Source organism: Echeneis naucrates, chromosome 2 (genome assembly GCF_900963305.1).
Source record: "Echeneis naucrates chromosome 2, fEcheNa1.1, whole genome shotgun sequence".
In the NCBI taxonomy this organism is placed as follows: Eukaryota; Metazoa; Chordata; class Actinopteri; order Carangiformes; family Echeneidae; genus Echeneis; species Echeneis naucrates.
Window position 1 is genome coordinate 1,054,199 of NC_042512.1, and position 13,202 is coordinate 1,067,400.

Below are 13,202 nucleotides of genomic sequence, written 5' to 3' on the forward strand. Positions count from 1 at the left end.
ACACAGAGGAAGGCAGAGAGCATCCACTTCATACCATCCTAGTGGATCAGAGAAACCACAGCGGTGGACTGTTCATCTATTTACCATGTAGGACGGAAAACATAATTATTAACCTTTTAATTGTTTGTTGTTTTTTTTTTTATATTGTTCAAAATAAACTGAAATAAAATCAAATGGTGATGTGTGTCCATCTAAAATAATGGGAAATAGTGATGTGAAATGTGATGTGAAGAAATTAAATGGATCATCAGAAAAACACGTCCTGTTGCACCACAGAGTCTGTGAGCGTTTACCAAAAGTGCAAACAGATGATCTGACCCTGACGTGAGTTGAACACGCAACCTTCTGATCTGGAGTCAGACGCGCTACCATTGCGCCACAGAGTCTCTCAGAAGTGCACCACTGTAGGAGTTGAAACGCAGCAAAACATATTAAATGACCAAAATAAAGATTTGAAGAAGGAAATACACATAACAGTCTGTGTTTTTTGTCAATTTTTTGGAGGATTTTTTGCAGTTCCTCATCAGAGACTGGCAGCTGGACACACATGTCAGGATGGCTCAGTGGTCTTTTGGAGCCCACTGAGAGACGTGCTGTGTTCAATCCACTTTCTCTTATCCAGCATACATCGACCAACAATGACTGCTAGAGTCAAATATCTGAACATTAGTTTGAACCAACATGAAACTAGCTGAGGTTTAAATAGTGTAACTACAGCTGCTGGTCATTAAGTCTCTGTGGGGCAATGAGCCAGTGTGTTTGGCTGCTAACTGAAAGGATGGTGGACAGGAACCTGCAGAAAGATGCTGAGGTTGTGAGTTCAAGTCTCAGCTGGAGCATCTGGCCGTCTGTGGATTACTCCTGGAATGAACTTAATAAACTTTGCACCAGAGTGTAGCAAAAAAAAAAAAATCTGTGATGTGTTCACACTGTTAATGAAGCTCCAAAGACAATCATGGCCATGCCAGATAACTTTGAGTTCTGCCGACAGAAGAAAGAACCAAACTGGGCCAGGAGCCAAATGTTTGTTGGATCAGGAATCCTGAAATGTCTGTCCTTTGTGCAGTCAGGATGTCCAAGTAATCTCAGACTGTCCATGTTTTACCAGCAGCTCTACAAGTGAATCTGTCTTTTTCTTTGTCCTCAGTAAAATAAATTACATTTAAAAGCTTCACAATGTGAACAAGCTTCCAATGACAACCGTCCCAAGTAAAGTCTCCATATTGTTCAACTTTTGCCCAAATGATTCAGTTGTGGAACTAATTTTCACTCCTATGCCGATGATCCCCTCCAACGAGACAACGACCTTTTGTTATTCAGTGTGATTCAACTTTGTTAAGATTTGGCAATATATATGAATGAATCTGATTTAATTTGAATCTGTGATTTTTGTTTTGGTGGCCATCAGAATTTATAATGAAACTAGTTGTGCTAACTCAGACGTGGCCGGATTTGTGAAGTACGAACGCACTAACAAAATAAAAATAAACAGTCTGTATTTTTTGGGAATTTTTAGGATCATTTTCTGCAGCTTTAGCAGCCCGGCTAGCTCAGTCGGTAGAGCATGAGACTCTTAATCTCAGGGTCGTGGGTTCGAGCCCCACGTTGGGCGATAAGTACTTTCTTTTTTTAGACCCAAACTTACCCAGCAGAACACTGCATGGTTATGAGCAGGTTAAAAAGTACTGAGAATTCCACCTGCAGTCTATCCAATGACCAGCAGGGGGCTCCAGTGGTTGACAAAAACAGTCAGGATGGCCGAGCGGTCCAAGGCACTGTGTTCAGGTCGCAGTCTCCTCTGGAGGCGTGGGTTTGAAAGGGTCATCTCTGCAGTTGTTCTCTGAAACCGTCTGTATCTGTATCGTAGAAGAAGTAAAAACAAATGTGAAAATAACACTCAGTAACATTTATGTTTGTATGTATGTTGTTGTTGCAACATGGAAAGACTAACGCAACCACCAACGAAGATTGAACTGCGAGGACTGAACACAGCACCTTAGAACGCTCAGCCATTCTGACGACAGAAGCTGAAAAATTTGCCCATCAAAGTGAGTCCAGTCATTCCAATACACAATGAGCATGATCTGATAAGATCACATGGAGGCTCAGAGTTTTCACTTGCTCACACGTGTGGAGTGGACAAAACAGGTTGTCTACAGGTTAAGGTTTCACATTGGAACCTTCACTGTGTGAAAGGACAGATTTTCTTTCACCTCTACTGCTGTAAGGTTGGAATAGCAGTCCCATCTGGGGTGGCGTACAGCAGAGTGGCGCAGCGGAAGCGTGCTGGGCCCATAACCCAGAGGTCGATGGATCAAAACCATCCCCTGCTAACAGCTTTTTAGCAACAGCTAGCTGTTCACTATCCAAAGTTTGTTGTATTTCAAGATGACATAGTTACAATAGTAACAATGCCATACTGAAGCTGCACTAGCTGAAGAGGGAAGATCTTCAGTCTTGAAAACATACTTCAGTATTAACCTTGCTTTTTTTAACTCCCAGCAGTTTTCCTTAGCAGTGGAATTAAAGCAGATTTCAATCGTTTTAGTGCTGAGTCTGCCTCCTCCTCTCACGAGTAGCTGCTTCCTCAGTGACAGCTAACAGGGATCCTAACAAGTGATAAACAATAAACAGACATTTCCAATTTTCATCAAAATGTATTCATTCATCATTCTAAACTTCTATTAAAGGCAGCATTATTGCAGCAGGTAGCACTCTATGGTGGAGGTCATGAGAAAAAGTGGGAGGAGTCTTTGATCTCTGTGATGTCATTAGAACCTTTGTGACATCACAGAATATATAATAGGCATATAAAGTATGCCTTTCTTTGTTTGTGTACCAACAGCCTGAGCTCTGGTTCTGACTTTGTTTTGATGAACCTCATTATATACACACAGCACATTCAGGACATTAATGTGACAGTTTATTTTATGCTAAAGAAAATCCTTTGTTAGATGTCACAGTGGACTTGGCTCATCATATTTTGCTGACTAACTGGTATTTGAGTTGTGTAGAAAAAACAGAAAGATCTGACAACAGCTTTGAAAGCAGATACAGTCCATCCAGATAAACTTTGAATTAACCTTAAACAGGTTCCAAGGATATTTAGAGAATGTTCAAGAAGGGCCAACATGGACAGGCAGGATTCAAACCCACTACAAAGATCTGACATTCAAAAACATCAATTCCTGAATTAAAAACTTTACCTGCAGCATCTGGAGAAGAGAAACTGTATTTTAGTGGTTGGTGCTGTGTTTAGCAGAAAGACATGTGGTGACTGACCTCTTTTTACAGAAGACAGACCTCAGTAAGAACCAGGGCAGTCAGGGACTTGTGACTGTGACCCCTCTCACCCTCAGCAAGAATCATCCGAGACCAACGAGCCATTAGCAGCAAGACTTTAATGGCATTCAAAATGTTACACACCGCGTTTATGAGATGCTTTGAGTTCAACATGTTTCCCACCACATTTATCATTCACTAAGACAGTAATGTTTACGGTGACGTCATAAACATATTAGAACATTTTTAACAAACATGTTTGTTTGTCCAACTGTTTGTCTGGATCATTTTGTTTGTTTATTTTTTTTGTCTGTATCTGTCTGTGTTGCAATGGACAACAGATACACCCTTGACCCCCAGAATCCTCCCTGCAAAGAGGGGGCACATGGCTGTTGCAATGAAGTTTGACCACATTCTCACTGAAGCCAGGGTGAGTAATTATATCATACTTTACCTGAGTATACATGTGGGTGACAGGGAAAATGGCTTTGAATACAGGTCATTGATTAAACTTATCATGCACCTTAGGTCTCAGTCGGGACCCTCACAGATGCATCTACTGGCACCGGATGTGCAATCAAAAGTCAGAGCTAAACTATTCTTTCCACTGACAGCGTTCTAATTCAGTATGTGAGCCTTTGATGGAAATTCAGTCCATAAAAATGGTTGTGCAGCCTGAGTTCAATTCCCAGTCAGGGAAAATGCCTTTCTTTACTGACCCCATGACATAAATATGTTATCATGCACCTGCAGGGTATTCCAGGTAGGAGGTTCAATAAACTCTGAGTCATACAAAAGGGCTCTGATTTTGGCAATTTCCATGCAATGGTGGTATGGTGGTCAGCATAGCTGCCTTCCAAGCAGTTGACCTGGGTTTGATTCCCGGCCATTGCAGTTTACCTGTGTGTCTACGATTTAACTTTATGTTTGTTTTCCTTCCTGAGATCCCAAAATCAGGCCGATGGTGCCAAAGTCCTCCAGCTACAGGCCTGTAACCCGTCCTCACCACAGCTGTACATCTGTTACACCCTGTAGTTGTCTCGGGGAAAGGGAAGCTTATTGTCATATCGTGATGGGATGGCTCCATACTCCAGAACATCCCTGGGAACCCGGTCATACACCTTCTCCAAATCAAATCTTCCATGTGTCGACCAAAGTTCCAGTGGATAAGACAAAGCACGTCCCTGGGTGGGCTCAAACCAGCATCCTTTCAGTGAACAGCCGAACACATTGATAATTGTGTCACAGAGACAGGTGAGGGACAAATTATGTGATAATTCTGTTTAAACTGCTCATTTTTTGTTGCCAGATTGGGCTTCTTTTGATGAAATTGGGTTTCGCAAGATGGAAATTGGGCTGCTTTGGAATACATATGGGGCTTTTTGTTTAAATATTGTGAGCAATGTTACAGAACAAACTGTCCCCTGATGGTCAAAGCACATGGTCCAAATAAAGAAATATCTGATTGATATGAGATCCAGCCAATGATGTTAGTGAGCAGAGACAGCTGGACATGGCAGGTTTCAATCTTGGTGAAGTCCCTTTGAGGAACAGAGGGAACATCATCCTGTTGTTGATGAATAGTCCTGATTGGTGGTTTTTCTGTCATTTCTTGTGGTTGTACTGCAGATTTGGTTCTCTGACTGAACTATAAATGTTGTAGTGTATGATCTATGCTCTGTGTGAGATCTTTGATGACCTGAAAGTTCTCCCTCTCAGAAAAAGTGTGTAGTTGGAGCTAATGGCTCGTTGTTCTACGAGTATGATTCTCGCTAAGAGTGCAAGAGATCCCAGGTTCAAATCCCCGACGAGCCCTTAGTGTTATGTCGCCAATATCATGACTCTTACCAAAGTTTATCTCCTGTACAAAGCGGTCAACCAAATTTCCATCTGCTCATCTCAGGTAAAAGTTGTAATACAGGAATGATTATTTGTGGGTGTTTTTGAATTTTTGGATGTCAGATCTTTGTAGTCCATCAAGAAAGGATGAGCTAGCATTAAGTTTTCTGTTTCCTCATCAGAGACTGGCCACTGGACATATGTCAGGATGGCCGAGTGGTTTAAGATGCCAGACTTAAGTTACGCTACTTCCTGTGAAGCGGGGAATTCTGCACTCCACTCCACGCATCGACCTGGTATTGCAGTATCTCCAGGAACGGTGCACTCCCTCTGTGTGTTCAATACAAGTCCTGTTCAGCTCAACATCACCTTAAACACATGATGTTGTCTTCATGTGTGTAACGCTGAGTGTACAGAGTGTTCATGTTCAGTTTATGGTTTTAGAATCAGTGATGCATTCATGTAGAAACATCAGTTTAATGTTGCTGATTTCATCAGGTTATATTCTGCTGACCAGACTGAATCAATAAAGTTTTGTTTCAACACGTCATCATTTAAATGTTGGTTGTATTTTGCATTTGTCAGCTGAATCCACAGAGTGACTGAAATGATGAAGTAAATCCAGGAAAGGAAAAACATTTGGCTCTGAATCTCAATGTAGATTTGAACAAAGAGCTCCAGCTGAAGAAAACAATGCTGTCTGTTTCCAGATGATGAAGAACTCAGTTCTCAGTTGATGCTCAGTTATCTCCATCCAGTGGACAGATGGTAGAAGTTGATTCCTGAAAAGAGGAAGTGACTTTTCCTCAGATCAAACTTCTTCTCTTCACATGTTTCCGCATTTGAGGTTTAAACCACTAACTCCTCATTATTAACTAAAGAAGTGCCTCGTGTGAGGCTCGAACTCACGACCTTCAGATTATGAGACTGACGCACTGCCTACTGTGCCAACGAGGCCTGTAACAAACAGAGCACCCAAAGGACCCCGGGCATGTCGGGGGCACCCAGCACAGCACAGACTAACCTCAGGGGAACAGACCGTTGCCAAAAGGAACATCATCAAAATCAAAAACGTGGCAACTTTCATAAATCTAACCTGCAGGGATTATCACAACGTTCACAAGAACCAACTTATATATTCATAAAAAACCAACATGTTTCTATCATATGATGATGAAATCTAAAGGCTCTCTGATCATCACATTGAGAAGTTCATCTGGTTTGTGATATTTCTTCATATGATAGTGAGGTAAAATGTGTTCAGTGGGATGTGTGTGTATCCAGCAGGACTGACAGCTTCATGTGGGATTCTCACAGAGATGATTCAAACCTGATCACAGTGATCAGTATGGATATACAGTATGTTTGCTGTCAGTGGAGGAAACTCTCAGACAGGACTAATAGTCATGTTTGGGATGTTCCTGGATTTGAGTTGAATGAGTGTAAATTCTCTCTGATTTTAACACACGTTCGCACATCCACCTCTATTCAGACATGGAGTTTACATATTGTTTGGAATTCTAATGTGAATGTCACAGACAGCATTTTTTGTAAACGCTTGTTCTAATTATTAATGTTAAGACCCAGAAAGCAGCATATTTGATTGACTGTTGTACCAAGATGATCAGTGTTTATAGCTCATAACCTGATCACAGATCAATAATCAGCCATTGGAAGACACTCTGAAACTTTCTTCTGCAGTCAGAACTCATCCACCTTCAGACTGGACATCTTCTGACTGTAGAACTGGAGCTTTTTATACATCTCACCGCAGCACAATAAAGTCCTCTGTGAGTATTGTGTGTCCCACAGTGTACATGACATCTGAGCAGCAATACTTCCACCTGCTGGAGATTTATTGTTACTACAGCTGTAAAATAAATCTATCAGAACATGAACTCAGTCTGTAGAATCCAGAAGATTAATGACACACTTTGTCCTGCTGTTATGGAATAAAATCCTACTTTAGGTTTTCTATATATTAAACTAATGAGCACTGTTGGGGATCAAACAGAAAAGGACAGAGGTGTGAAACAAGATTTTTCTTTTCTTTTAATTAACAGAAAAAATGTCACAACAAAGAACAGTGTAACACATCATGGATTCTAGGTCTCCCTCATGAATGCCTTTTATAGTGGAACTAAGAATGTTCACGTACATAAAAAAGAATGTTCTTGTATATAAAAAGAAAGAATGTTCGGGTACATAAAAAGGAAAGAATGTTCATGTATGTAAAACAAGAATGTTCATGTCAATAAAAAAAAAAGAATGTTCACATACATAAAAAGGAAAGAATGTTCATGTATGTAAAACAAGAATGTTCATGTCAATAAAAAAAAAGAAAGAATGTTCGCGTACATAAAAAGGAAAGAATGTTGATGTCCATAAAAAAGAAAGAATGTTCACATACATAAAAAGGAAAGAATGTTCGGGTACATAAAAAAGAATGTTCTTGTATATAAAAAGAAAGAATGTTCACGTACATAAAAAGGAAAGAATGTTCATGTCCATAAAAAAAGAAAGAATGTTCGGGTATATAAAAGAAGAATGTTGATGTCCATAAAAAAAAAGAAAGAATGTTCATGTCCATGAGAAAGAAAGAATGTTTGTTTACATAAAAAGGAAAGAATGTTGATGTCCATAAAAAAGGAAGAATGTTCGCATTAATAAAAAAGAATGTTCTTATATATAAAAGGAAAGAATGTTCTTATATATAAAAGGAAAGAATGTCATGTCCATGAGAAAGAAAGAAAGAATCACTCTGCAGGTTACTGTCATATAAGAACCGCGCGCTGGCCGATTGTGCCGCTGAAGCCTGTGATGTGTTTCTGCTAACACACGTCACAGGAGCACATCCAGCAGTAGAAGGTTCAGGTTTGAACCAGCTCGAGGGATCTACTTTCCTGTAGCTTACTTCCTGTGTTTAGTTCCAATGTTTACTGTGAGATCACTTCCCCCTGAATCCTGCGATTCACAGCTTCCACCAAATGGAGCCAAATAAAACACAAAACTTATTGTGATGTGAGTCTGAAGAGCTGCTGCCTTTGATACGTCGCCTGATGATGTCATCTGATGATGTCACAGTACTCACAGAATGAAAGTCTTTCCTTTGAAGCTGCTTCAAAGAATTTCCAAAATCACATGTGATTCAGATGTAAACACAAAAGCTGCCCCACTGTCACCATTCAGAGCAGCTGAGAAGATTATTGATCATTCATTGATTATTAATGATCAGCTCAGAACCAAACAGTGAAAGAGTTCTGCTCTCCAACACTCTGATCCCTCAATTACCGCTCCACATTATCCTGCTTAGTCACTCGTCACTCAGTCTTGTCTAACACTCTGATATTTCACGCTGACTGGTTGTGCGTCCAAAAGGCTTCAAAGACATCTTTCTGCCATTCTGTCCTCCAAACCTTTGGACACAGCATCCAGGTTTCTCATAATGTGACATGGGTGTCATTACTGCTGTGAAGGTGGTAGTTGGGCCAAGCAGTCCAAGGTGCTGCATTCATTCTGCGGTCTCTTAGAGGGGTCGGTTTGAATCCCATCGCTACTAATTACCTCTATTCCTCTGAATGTAACCTGTTGACAACATCAGTTGAGTGTGATGACTGAGCTCTTAGTGAAACACATCACAGGTTCTAGGTCTTCCACGTGAATGCCTTTTATAGCAGGCATTGCTTCTTAATGCTGAAATGAGAGATAAGAAGCTATGTCGGAAGTTTCAAGGTGCTAACATTTACAAACAGCCAACATGACGAGGTGGCCGAGTGGTCGTGAATGATCTCTAAATGTGTTTGAAACCTGTTGAAGGTTAATTCAAAGGTTATCTGGATGTACAGCAAAACATTGTGAGATCTTTCAGTTTTTTCTACACAAGACTTTAGCTCTTTGGAGATACGGCAACAAGAGAAGGCCAAAATAAGGAGCTTACAACTCCAATACCAGTTAGTCAGCAAAATATGATGAGCCAAGTCCACTGAGACAAATAACAAAGGATTTTCTTTAGCATAAAATAAACTGCACACATTAATGTCCTGAATGTGCTGTGTGTAAATAATGAGGTTCATCAAAACAAAACGCCACACAAGTCAGAACCAGAGGTGGATGATGGAAACCATCCTCTGCTAAGGGGCGCCTCCGAAGAGACTGGGGCCTTAATCCAGCGCCTTGGACCGCTCGGCCACACTACCACTGGGTGGATGGCTAAATTCATGCTGACAAGAGAAAGAGGGGTGACAAAATCTTTTTAGTTTGTACTGTGTTTGGAGGAAGAAAATTTCATGATTTGGCAGCAGTCATGACTTTGTGGGATACTTAGGATGAGGTATCTTCAGCATACAATGAACATTAGTCCCTTTACTGGCGGTAACCCTAACCCTTCAGATTATGAGACTGACGTGCTGCCTGCTGCACCAACGAGGCCTGGAACCCAGAGTAAGTAAAAGAGGGAGATGGAGGAGAGCTGTCAGTGTTTCAGTATAAACATACATCATACAGCCCTGACCACTGTTGTATCCAGGCAGAGCTGACATTAACACAATACAAAAAGAAACTCCACCCCTTTATCATCCAACCCAACTGTAGCATACACATTACAATTCCATCATCACATCCTACAGCTAAGAGAGTGGTGCTGTGGCTTAGCTGGTCAAAGCGCCTGTCTCGTAAACAGGAGATCCTGGGTTCAAATCCCAGCAGTGCCTAGTTGTTAATGTTAAGTATTGTTATGTTCATTTGCTATCAGAAGAGATTTAGTAGTGAAATGTCCTCTTTTTCAGCTGTTATGTTTAAACTGCAAAGTACTTTATGAACCAACATCAAAATGCTGGAAACACCGTGCTGCCGGGTGGCGCCGGTGTGTGTGTGTGTGTGTTTGTGTGTATGTGAATTCATGCACATGAGTGGCATTTGACACTCAGGTCAGAGTGGGCCGGACAAACATAGGCATCACATTTGCAGCATCTCAGGCTTGTTTTGTTGTCTCTTTTCAGACCCAGATAGGTTTGGAGGTCTACCAGGTCCAACTCTCCAGATGAAACTGCAGAGAAACTTGCAGTACTGATGCTGAGCTGCTTAAAGTGTCTGTCTTATAAACAGAACATCCTGCATCCAAACCCCAGCAGTGCTTCACTCTCAGTGGAGTTCCTGCTCATCACTTCCTGTATTACAGCTTTTACTTGCAGTTTCTGGACAAAACAAAGTAGTTGTTGCTGTGTTGAGCAGATGGAAATTTGGTGATTGACCGCTTTTCATAGGAGACAAACTTTGGGAAGAGTCATGATGGTCAGGAACTGATATTGGCAACGTAACACTAACCCAGAGGTCGATGGATCGAAACCATCCTCCGCTGTTTATACACACTACATGAGATTTTCAGCAGCAGTATGCCTTTCTTTGTTTGTGTACCAACAGCCTGAGCTCTGGTTCTGACTTTGTTTTGATGAACCTCATTATTTACACACAGCACATTCAGGACGATGGTGATTGACCCCGTGACATAAATAAGTTATCATGCACCTGCGGGGTGTACCAGGTAGGAGGTTCACTATCCAAAGTCTGTAGTATTTGAAGATGACATCATTACAATAGTAGCAATGCCATGCTGAAGCTGCACTAGCTGAAGAGGGAAGATCTTCAGTCTTCCACCGTATTCACACTAGAGATGATTTTGCACCATCATCTTTGGAAGAGTTTGGTTCACATATTTTACAAGAGACTCTGTCAGGAGTGGGATTTGAACCCACGTCTCCGTTCAGAGACCAGAATGCCCTTTAGTGCAGGAAGGAGCTAACCTTGAGTCTGGCGCCTTAGACCACTCGGCCATCCTTACATATGGACCGAGCTCAACTATCCCCTCATTGTAGGATGTAGTCATCCTACCAAATTACTAACTGAACACAAACATATACGTGATGACAAAACAACAGCCATTGAATGCCACTTAAAACCAAAAATCTCCTAGTGTTTTGCCCCCACCCCCATTTTTTAAATCACACTTCAAAACATCATAATGAAGTTACAGCAAAGCCCTGAACAAATACAGCAGGTCTAGACCAAACTCTTTATGAAATTATTTTGACTATTATTTTGAGAGCAGGAGGAGGGGATATACAATACATTAAGTTGAAGAGTCTGGGGTTCATAACGTCAAATGATAATGATGATATGATAAAGTCAACAGGTGTCTGCAATGATAAAGTCAAATGAATCAGATCCAGAATGAAGGGTTCTTTTTCACCTTCTGACATCACAGACCTGCTGACATGGCAAAAGCAGTGCAAAAAATCACTGCAAATGGACTGCAACATGCAGTGCAAAACCAACACCACACTGCAAAATGCAGTGAAAAGGTGAAGGGAAAGAAAATATACCACACTGCAAGCGTGCTGTAAATTTGTCTGACATATAAGCTACCTTTTTAAAAAATATCTGAATTCCAGTAAGGCTGACTGCACATCTGAAGGCTCTGTGTTAAAATTCTGTTGGGATCAGTGCTGGTGCTCTCAAAGTTTGTAGGTCTACAAGGCCTCATGGTGACAGTTTAATTTGGTTAATGAACTTAATGAACAGCGTTAGAAGAAGACTCTGAGTCTGACTACAAGTTTTTCTCCAGGTTGTCTCTGAAACCATGTGTGTGTCAGTGAATACTTGCTCCTCACAGTGCTCCTCACAGTTGTGTGTCATTTTCTCAAGGTTTTGAAGTATTGATGAGTTAGTTACATCTAACCCAGCTACGTTAGACAGGTATCTGAGGAGCTCAGTCATCTGGGAGAGTCTCTGAGTAGAAAAGCTGCTCCTTTCTGATGCAGGCTGGGGGGCTCACAGTGGGCGGAGTCTGCAAACTGTAGTGAAAGTGCACATCGTTCTGCAGCTCTCAACAGCAGATGCTGCAGTGAGCCCCGTCCCAAAGCCCTCACCTGTTCAGTCTATTTATGAAACATTTCAGAAGTCTCAGTCTGACCCCTGTGGTTCATACTTTACAGTATGTTTTCAGTCAGACCTGCTGATCTGCAGTGATGGGCTGTGTGTGTTTGTGGGGGGTGTAGCTCAGTGGTAGAGCATTTGACTGCAGATCAAGAGGTCCCCAGTTCAAATCTGGGTGCCCCCTGCCAAACACTACATGGTTTCATGTGCAAGCACAATCTCATAACCCAGAGGTCAATGGATCAAAACCATCCTCTGCTATTCTAACACACTGAACGTCTCATCATTTAGCTGGAAAATGTCAGGAGTTTTTCAGCAGCACTGATTAACAGGAAAACATGCAGAATGTCATTTATCACTTTCTCCAGTAATGTGTACAGTTGTCACTGTGCTGCTCCTGACTCAGTGATGCTGTTGAATGCTTATAGGGCCTCCGTTCTTAAAGTGTGGGCTCCACCCCACTGGTGGGGAACAGAGACATGACAGGTGGGGCGTGACAAACTGGAGGAAATGTTCTCATCCTCTTAGATGAGTCCTAACTCAGCTCTGTCATACCTTCATGCCTTGCAGATTACAGAGATTCTCAAACATGGTGTGTCTCTCCCCAAATGGGAAACTTGGTCCATGGAAACAACAAACCATTGTTGGCAGGATTTGAACCTGCACAGGGAAACCCCAATGGATTTCTAGTCCATCACCTTAACCACTCAGCCACAACAACACAGAGACTCTGAGCAGGCCCACCTGGTCTTAGACCCAGACCCAGACCTAAATCCAAACCCAGGAGACAGAGGTTGAGTGAGTCAGTGAGGAAGAAGCTGCTCGTTCTCCTTCAACAGTTTGATCTGAGGAAAAGTCACTTCCTCTTTTCAGGAATCAACTTCTACCATCTGTCCACTAGATGGAGATAACTGAGCATCAACTGAGAACTGAGTTCTTCATCATCTGGAAACAGACAGCATTGTTTTCTTCAGCTGGAGCTCTTTGTTCAAATCTACATTGAGATTCAGAGCCAAATGTTTTTCCTTTCCTGGATTTACTTCATCATTTCAGTCACTCTGTGGCTTCAGCTGACAAATGCAAAATACAACCAACATTTAAACGATGACGTGTTGGAACAAAACTTTATTGATTCAGTCTGGTCAGCAGAA

At 41.6% G+C, this 13,202-nt stretch overlaps 6 non-coding genes across 6 annotated transcripts; 3 read left to right on the top strand and 3 right to left on the bottom strand.

The window, feature by feature from the left end:
- Window positions 1–314: 314 nt before the first annotated feature.
- trnaw-cca (transfer RNA tryptophan (anticodon CCA)) lies at window positions 315–386 on the bottom strand. The gene has a single exon. It is a non-coding gene; the product is annotated as a tRNA-Trp (tRNA).
- A 1,153-nt stretch (window positions 387–1,539) lies between these two features.
- Window positions 1,540–1,612, top strand: trnak-cuu (transfer RNA lysine (anticodon CUU)). The gene has a single exon. It is a non-coding gene; the product is annotated as a tRNA-Lys (tRNA).
- A 4,393-nt stretch (window positions 1,613–6,005) lies between these two features.
- On the bottom strand, window positions 6,006–6,078 carry trnam-cau (transfer RNA methionine (anticodon CAU)). Its single transcript has one exon. It is a non-coding gene; the product is annotated as a tRNA-Met (tRNA).
- A 3,678-nt stretch (window positions 6,079–9,756) lies between these two features.
- Window positions 9,757–9,830, top strand: trnat-cgu (transfer RNA threonine (anticodon CGU)). Its single transcript has one exon. It is a non-coding gene; the product is annotated as a tRNA-Thr (tRNA).
- Window positions 9,831–12,163: 2,333 nt separating this feature from the next.
- Window positions 12,164–12,235, top strand: trnac-gca (transfer RNA cysteine (anticodon GCA)). The gene has a single exon. It is a non-coding gene; the product is annotated as a tRNA-Cys (tRNA).
- A 455-nt stretch (window positions 12,236–12,690) lies between these two features.
- trnas-aga (transfer RNA serine (anticodon AGA)) lies at window positions 12,691–12,772 on the bottom strand. Its single transcript has one exon. It is a non-coding gene; the product is annotated as a tRNA-Ser (tRNA).
- Window positions 12,773–13,202: the final 430 nt, after the last annotated feature.